Source organism: Oryctolagus cuniculus, chromosome 10 (assembly GCF_051225735.1).
Source record: "Oryctolagus cuniculus isolate XC-2025 breed Fujian yellow rabbit chromosome 10, ASM5122573v1, whole genome shotgun sequence".
NCBI classification, from domain to species: domain Eukaryota; kingdom Metazoa; phylum Chordata; class Mammalia; order Lagomorpha; family Leporidae; genus Oryctolagus; species Oryctolagus cuniculus.
The window spans coordinates 12,001,820-12,007,923 of NC_142876.1; the positions used below are offsets into that span (position 1 = coordinate 12,001,820).

General features: G+C 35.4%; 1 non-coding gene across 1 annotated transcript; it reads right to left on the bottom strand.

Annotated features, from left to right (window-relative positions):
- Positions 1 to 5,521: 5,521 nt before the first annotated feature.
- LOC149123685 (signal recognition particle RNA) lies at positions 5,522 to 5,810 on the bottom strand. The gene has a single exon (XR_016215190.1).
- Between the last annotated feature and the right edge of the window lie 294 nt (positions 5,811 to 6,104).

Below are 6,104 nucleotides of genomic sequence, written 5' to 3' on the forward strand. Positions count from 1 at the left end.
AAGGAAGCAGGCATTTGCCTTCAGTTATATTTTAGAAGCAATAGTTGTTGAAGTCATTTGTCATTTCCTTTTTACCCAAAATTTCATAATATCAATCATTTTGTATATATGATATATAGAAGAAATTGTATCTTCAGTATTCTCACTACAGGCAAAGTTACTCATCATCCACAGTGGGACAGAATATAGACCAAATGTGAGGCTTTGACTAGTTTGGATGAACAGATGCATTTTGCTTTGCACTGGAGTGACAGAGAGTGGCTGAAAAAGCATGACCTTCTAAAGCTGTTCAGTCTTTTTTATATATGCACTATATCTATGTGGGTGGGAGACTTTTTGTGTTTTCTCCGTATTTCACCCTAAACGTGTTTTTGACATATATGTAAAAGCACTTCATGTATAATAAGATATCCAAAATTCCCACAATTTGAAGAAAAAGTATTTCACAAATAACGAATTACAATGAGAAACCTTTTTACACTGAAGAAAAGATAAAGAAGATATAAAATGAAGAACGTTAAACTATCTTCTTTGGTTACCTCTGCTGAATCTGTTAGTTTTTACATACATAAATAAGTAAATGAGTTCTGAATTCTTTGTGCCTTCCAGGAAATTGTATTATTTCATGAAAAGCTATTTTCATTTCTACTTAGCAAGAGCAGGAAAAAATGCATCTTGAATTTTTTTGACTCAAAGACTTCACTTTTCTATGATTATCACAAGACCTCCTGCACAACAAGCCTAGCTAAGATTCAAAGTTTCAACAAGAAGAAGTTTACCATCAGGCTTGACTGATGCTGTTATAGAATGCCAGTTGGAAAAATCCACAACAGCTTCCAAAGGATGAGCCCCACCTTCTCTTCTGTGAATTTTAAGTGGTTTTATCTCCTCCTTTGGCTATTCGAATAAACTTTCTTTATATTGCCTTTTATGTGCAAATCTGCATCTATTTACTTTCAAATCAGTATCTATTACTTGTATAAACTTTTTCCATGATGCAAGTTAAACTTTTCTTCCTTTGAAAATTGTTTGAGTATCCAGGTTTTCATAGAATTCAACATAATCTCCCCATTAATCAGTCTTTTTTGTTGTTGTTGAAGACCTTTTCACTTTTTGTTAGAGTTCTAGGGGATGAATTAAGTTTGTTATGTTAAAGATAGGTGTAGGAATTACTCAGCAATAAGCGTCCTACAAATGAGACCAGGATTTCCATATGGTTGGTTGTTTTGCTCAACAGAGAGGGAGAACAATGTCTAAAGAAAAGACAAAGGATGAGGAAAACAGAAAAATGAGGAAGGAAAAGAGGACGAAAAACCTAAGGTGAGTAGAAAGGTGCCAGTATCCACAGGGACAACTCCAGGGGTCAGGAGGCAGGAGTAGCGGCTCAAGAAATCCCTGTGTTAAATATTCTCATTCTCCTCATGGTCTTCCTGCTCAAGTGATCAAGGAAACTGCAGGGCTAATGTGCTAAGAGTTAGCGTTTATTTTGCAGCTATATTAACTTTTAGAGTGACGGTAACAGGCCAGCTTTAGAAAGCTCATCTAGGTTGAACCGAGCTACCACACTTAAAGTTTTGGCAGTCTGCAGGATCAAACTCTGTTTTTTAATTTCTCTAAGCAACTATTTTTTCATGGCTCTAATTTATATGCTGAGATCATAGTTTATCTTCACTTCCAAACACACACAAATTCATAAGAAATTGCATTTAAAATTATTTTGTTTTGCAAGATTATCTAAGCTGATACTTTTGTGATAAATTTGCTATTTGATGTTACAGCCAGGAGTATGTATATTAGCATGCACTATCTACAATTCCCAGCCACATAAACCTTGTATAATTAGAAGGCCAATGATTTTCATGTCTGTAATACAAATTACATACAAACATATGGATGCATGTGTTCACATAATTGAAAATTTAAGTTCAAATAACACTTATTTGTTACTGTGTTGGATGTGTGTACTCTTAATTGTTCAGAAATCTTCTTGGTCTTTGTGCTTTCTCTGCCCTCACATTGGGGTGATAATCTTTTGGCTATCCCAAACCATTTTCTCCAAGAAGGAATTGTCTCTGGTAACTCTCTTAGCCTTGAATAATTCTCCTTTCTGCCATTAAGAAATTGTTGGGTGTATTAGATGTATGATTTTCACTTTGTTGATTTATTTACAGAATACCAGGAAATGTAGTCTTATTCCTTTCCTCTTGCAGTTTTCATATTTCTTTCTTCCAGTATATTTTAAAATTATTTTTATTTGAGCCGGTGCTGCGGCTCACTAGGCTAATCCTCCGCCTTGTGGCGCCAGCACACCGGGTTCTAGTCCCGGTCGGGGCGCCAGATTCTGTCCCGGTTGCCCCTCTTCCAGGCCAGGTCTCTGCTGTGGCCCGGGAGTGCAGTGGATGGCCCAAGTACTTGGGCCCTGCACCCCATGGGAGACCAGGAGAAGTACCTGGCTCCTGCCATCGGATTAGCGTGGTGCGCCTGCCATGGCGGCCATTGGAGGGTGAACCAACGGCAAAGAAAGACCTTTCTCTCTGTCTGTCTCTCTCTCTCTCACTGTCCACTCTGCCTGTCAAAAAATTATTTTTATCTGAATCCATTTTTCTTTATTTAATAGCATTATTTTCCATCTTTCCTGAAGCATATCATTCCTTATCCCCTAATGCAAAAGAAGTCCACAATGACTCAGGCAAATCTTCCTTCATGTTCAAATCTGATTAAATAAATAACACTATCCTTTAAAGAGAGCAGGTTGTTTCAATAATCACACAGAAGTCTGTTTTGAGGATCTGGAGAATGTGGTTAGTAGAAGGTAACATCTCAATTTCTGGAGAATGTGTTTAGTGAAATGTAACTTCTCAGTTTCTCTGACGACTGTGTCACTCAGACATCAAGCATAAAACTTATGAAGATTTTATTTACCAATGTAGCTTTACTCTTACATCAAGGACTTGTTTGAGGAAACAGTTACTGTATTCTATACCGGATAGTCAAAGTTGAAAAAGAGTTGCAGAAGAAGCTGTTAAATTACTAGGTAGAAGGACTGTAGAAGACTTTATATGGATTTCCAAATGTTCACGGTCTTCTCTTACTTCCTGAAGATTATGCACAAAATTACTTGCAGTGAGCATAGCAGAGAGAGAAAAGGAAATCAATGAAAATTTGTGATCCTAATACTGTCCTTGTGCAGAACTGCAGGCCATGTTAACATTACTGGAAAAGACCAGAGTTTCTGTAATACAATTCCCCCACAAGTGCTTCAGGTGGAAGTAGCTTCACTTGTAATATCAGAAACTGGAAGGGAATGCAAACGATGAAAAGAGTATACTCATTTAGGTGCATATTATGTTGAAGTGAAAATAGACCAACCATATCTTTGCATATCAAGTTAAATTAATTTCCAAACATAAACTTGTGCAAAAGAAACAGGTTTTATAAACATTGAATAACTTGATCCTACCATAAAAATTCATAAACACTAACTAAAAACTTATAAAGGAAAATAGACTGTTTAAGGATGTACTCATAAGTAATAAAATGGTTTTAAAAATAACAAATAAATTATTAGCATCAAAATAGAGAATTTTATTACTCCTGGAAAGGAAGAGTGGGAAGAGGTAGATACTGAATAGGTTTCAGTTTTTACGTAATTCAAACACCAAGGCACTGGTGTGGCATATACCAAATTCCTATCTCTATCTATCTATCTATCTATCTATCTATCTATCTATCTAATTTGTCATCTATCTATCTAATCTGTCATCTATCTATATCTAATCTGTCATCTATCTATCTATCTATCTACCTACCTAGCTACCTATCATATAAATATATATCTACTATATCCACTACCTACCTACCACTGATCTACTGGAAACATCTGATATTGAAAATTTTAGATCTACAGTAGTAGAAATGTTATGTGATTCAACCTAATATACTTTCTCACAGATAAACATTTAAAAGGGGCAGGTGCTATGTTGCAGTGGGTTGAGACGCCATGTGGAAACCTGCATGCAATATTGGAGTGCCTGGTTCAAGTCCCGATACTTTACGTTTCTGATTCAGCTTCCTGCTAAGGTGCCTGAAGGGCAGTGGAAGACAGCTTATGTATTTGGGAACCCCCTCAACCATGTGGGAGACTCAGATGGAGTCCCTGAGCCTGACATCAGCTTAACATAGCCCCAGTTTTTGTAGGCATTTTGGAAGTGAACCAGTGGATAGAAGACCTCTCTTTCTCTCCCTCCCTCTCTCTCATCATCCCGCCTTTCAAGAAAATAAATAAATAACTTAAAATCAAAATCAAAAAAGGATTTGGTTCGGGTGTTTGGAGTCCTGGCTCTGCTCCTAATTCCAACTTCCTGTTAATACACACCCTGAGAGACACAAGGTGATGACTAAGGTAGCTGGGTCCCTGTCACCTAAGGCAGGTTAAGTTTCCTGTTCTTGGCTTTGGTCTGACACAGCCTCAACTGTTGTGTTCATCTGGTAAGTGGACCAATGGAAAGATTTCTTTCTCTCTCTCCATCTCCCTCTTTCTCTCTGTGATTCTCTATGTCGTTTAAATAAATAAAATAAGTAAATAAACAGAAATTTTTGAAAGAATAAAGTGATTTTAATTTTAAAATTTTAAAAGTATAGGTAATTCTGTATGTAAAATACTGAAACAAAATGTCTGTAATCACAATTATTGCAACTGCAGGTTGAAAACTTTGATTTTGCTTTCAAAATAATGACCTTGAGAAATTACAGCTGCAACGGGTAAAATTTTTATGGAATATTGCATTTTTATGTGATTTACTCTGTAGTAAAAGAGATTTGATCTAATTTTACAAATTTTACAGACTTCGTGTTGGTCTCTGTTTACTTATTTCAGACGCCTCTTGTTTTAACTAAATAATTGCTTAATAACTGATGAGTTGACTGATATTTCTTATTTATATAAACTGTTATGGAAATATCATGAGTCTTTCCTTAAACAATGACTTTGAGAGATAATTAAATTTGTGGGAGGCATGTTTAATATATGAAACTTTTTTATGTTCATAACTCCACAATTATATATTTTTTCATATTTTCAACTGATATAATAATAAGACTTCCTAATTATAAAAGGTATTAAAATCATCAATTAAGTTATCAAAATTATTTTAAAGTAGTAATATTCATTACATCTAACATCTTTATAATTATTTGAAAGTTATGGTTTTAAATATCAATATAAAATCATTATTTTTATGATCATCATTCACTATTGCCTTCTTATCACTTTACAAGGTTTTATGAGATAAATTATGTAATTCTTATACCTATTGCTGTAAGTGAAGGAACTCATTACAGTAATCAACATTCAAATCTCAGTGAAAGATAATTTTCCAGGAAAGGTAGCTTAGTTAATCCAATTACAACCTTTTTTTTTTTTTTTTTCAGCAGAAATTCACACTACCCATTTAACTCAAAGAACCAACGTCTTCCTTCCTGGTGACAGACATTTTGAGCTTTGTTTCAAGACTGTGATTTGAAGAAGAAAGTGTGTACTTGCCAAATGTGTCAGGGGAATAACCATGCTTTTTAAAAATACAAGTTTCTGATCAGCACTGGAGTTTTGACCTGCTCCGTTTCCGACATGGGCTGGTTCACCCCTCCTTAGGCAACGTGGTGGTCTCCCGCTCCTGGGAAGTCACCATATTGATGCTGAACTAAGTGCGGACACCTGATCGGTATAGCGCACGACAGCACAGAACTCCTAGACTCAATCGATCCTCCTCAGCCTCCCAAGTAGCTGGGACTACAGGTGCGCGCCACTGTGCTGTACATTGTGATTTCATGCTGTAACTAGTACTCAAACAGTATTTTTCACTTTGTGTTTCTAAGTGGGTGCAAACTGTTGAAATCTTTACTTAATATATACTAAACTGATCCTCTGCATATAAAGAGAATTGAAAATGAATAAAAAACTAAAAAATAAAAATACAAGGTTCTGACATAACGCAGAATTTAAAAGGCTATGCTATTATTGACGAATACATAACAGAAATTAAAACAGAAAGAAATATTGCTGCAAATATTTAATTTTTGCTATATACAATACTTTCATTTATAAA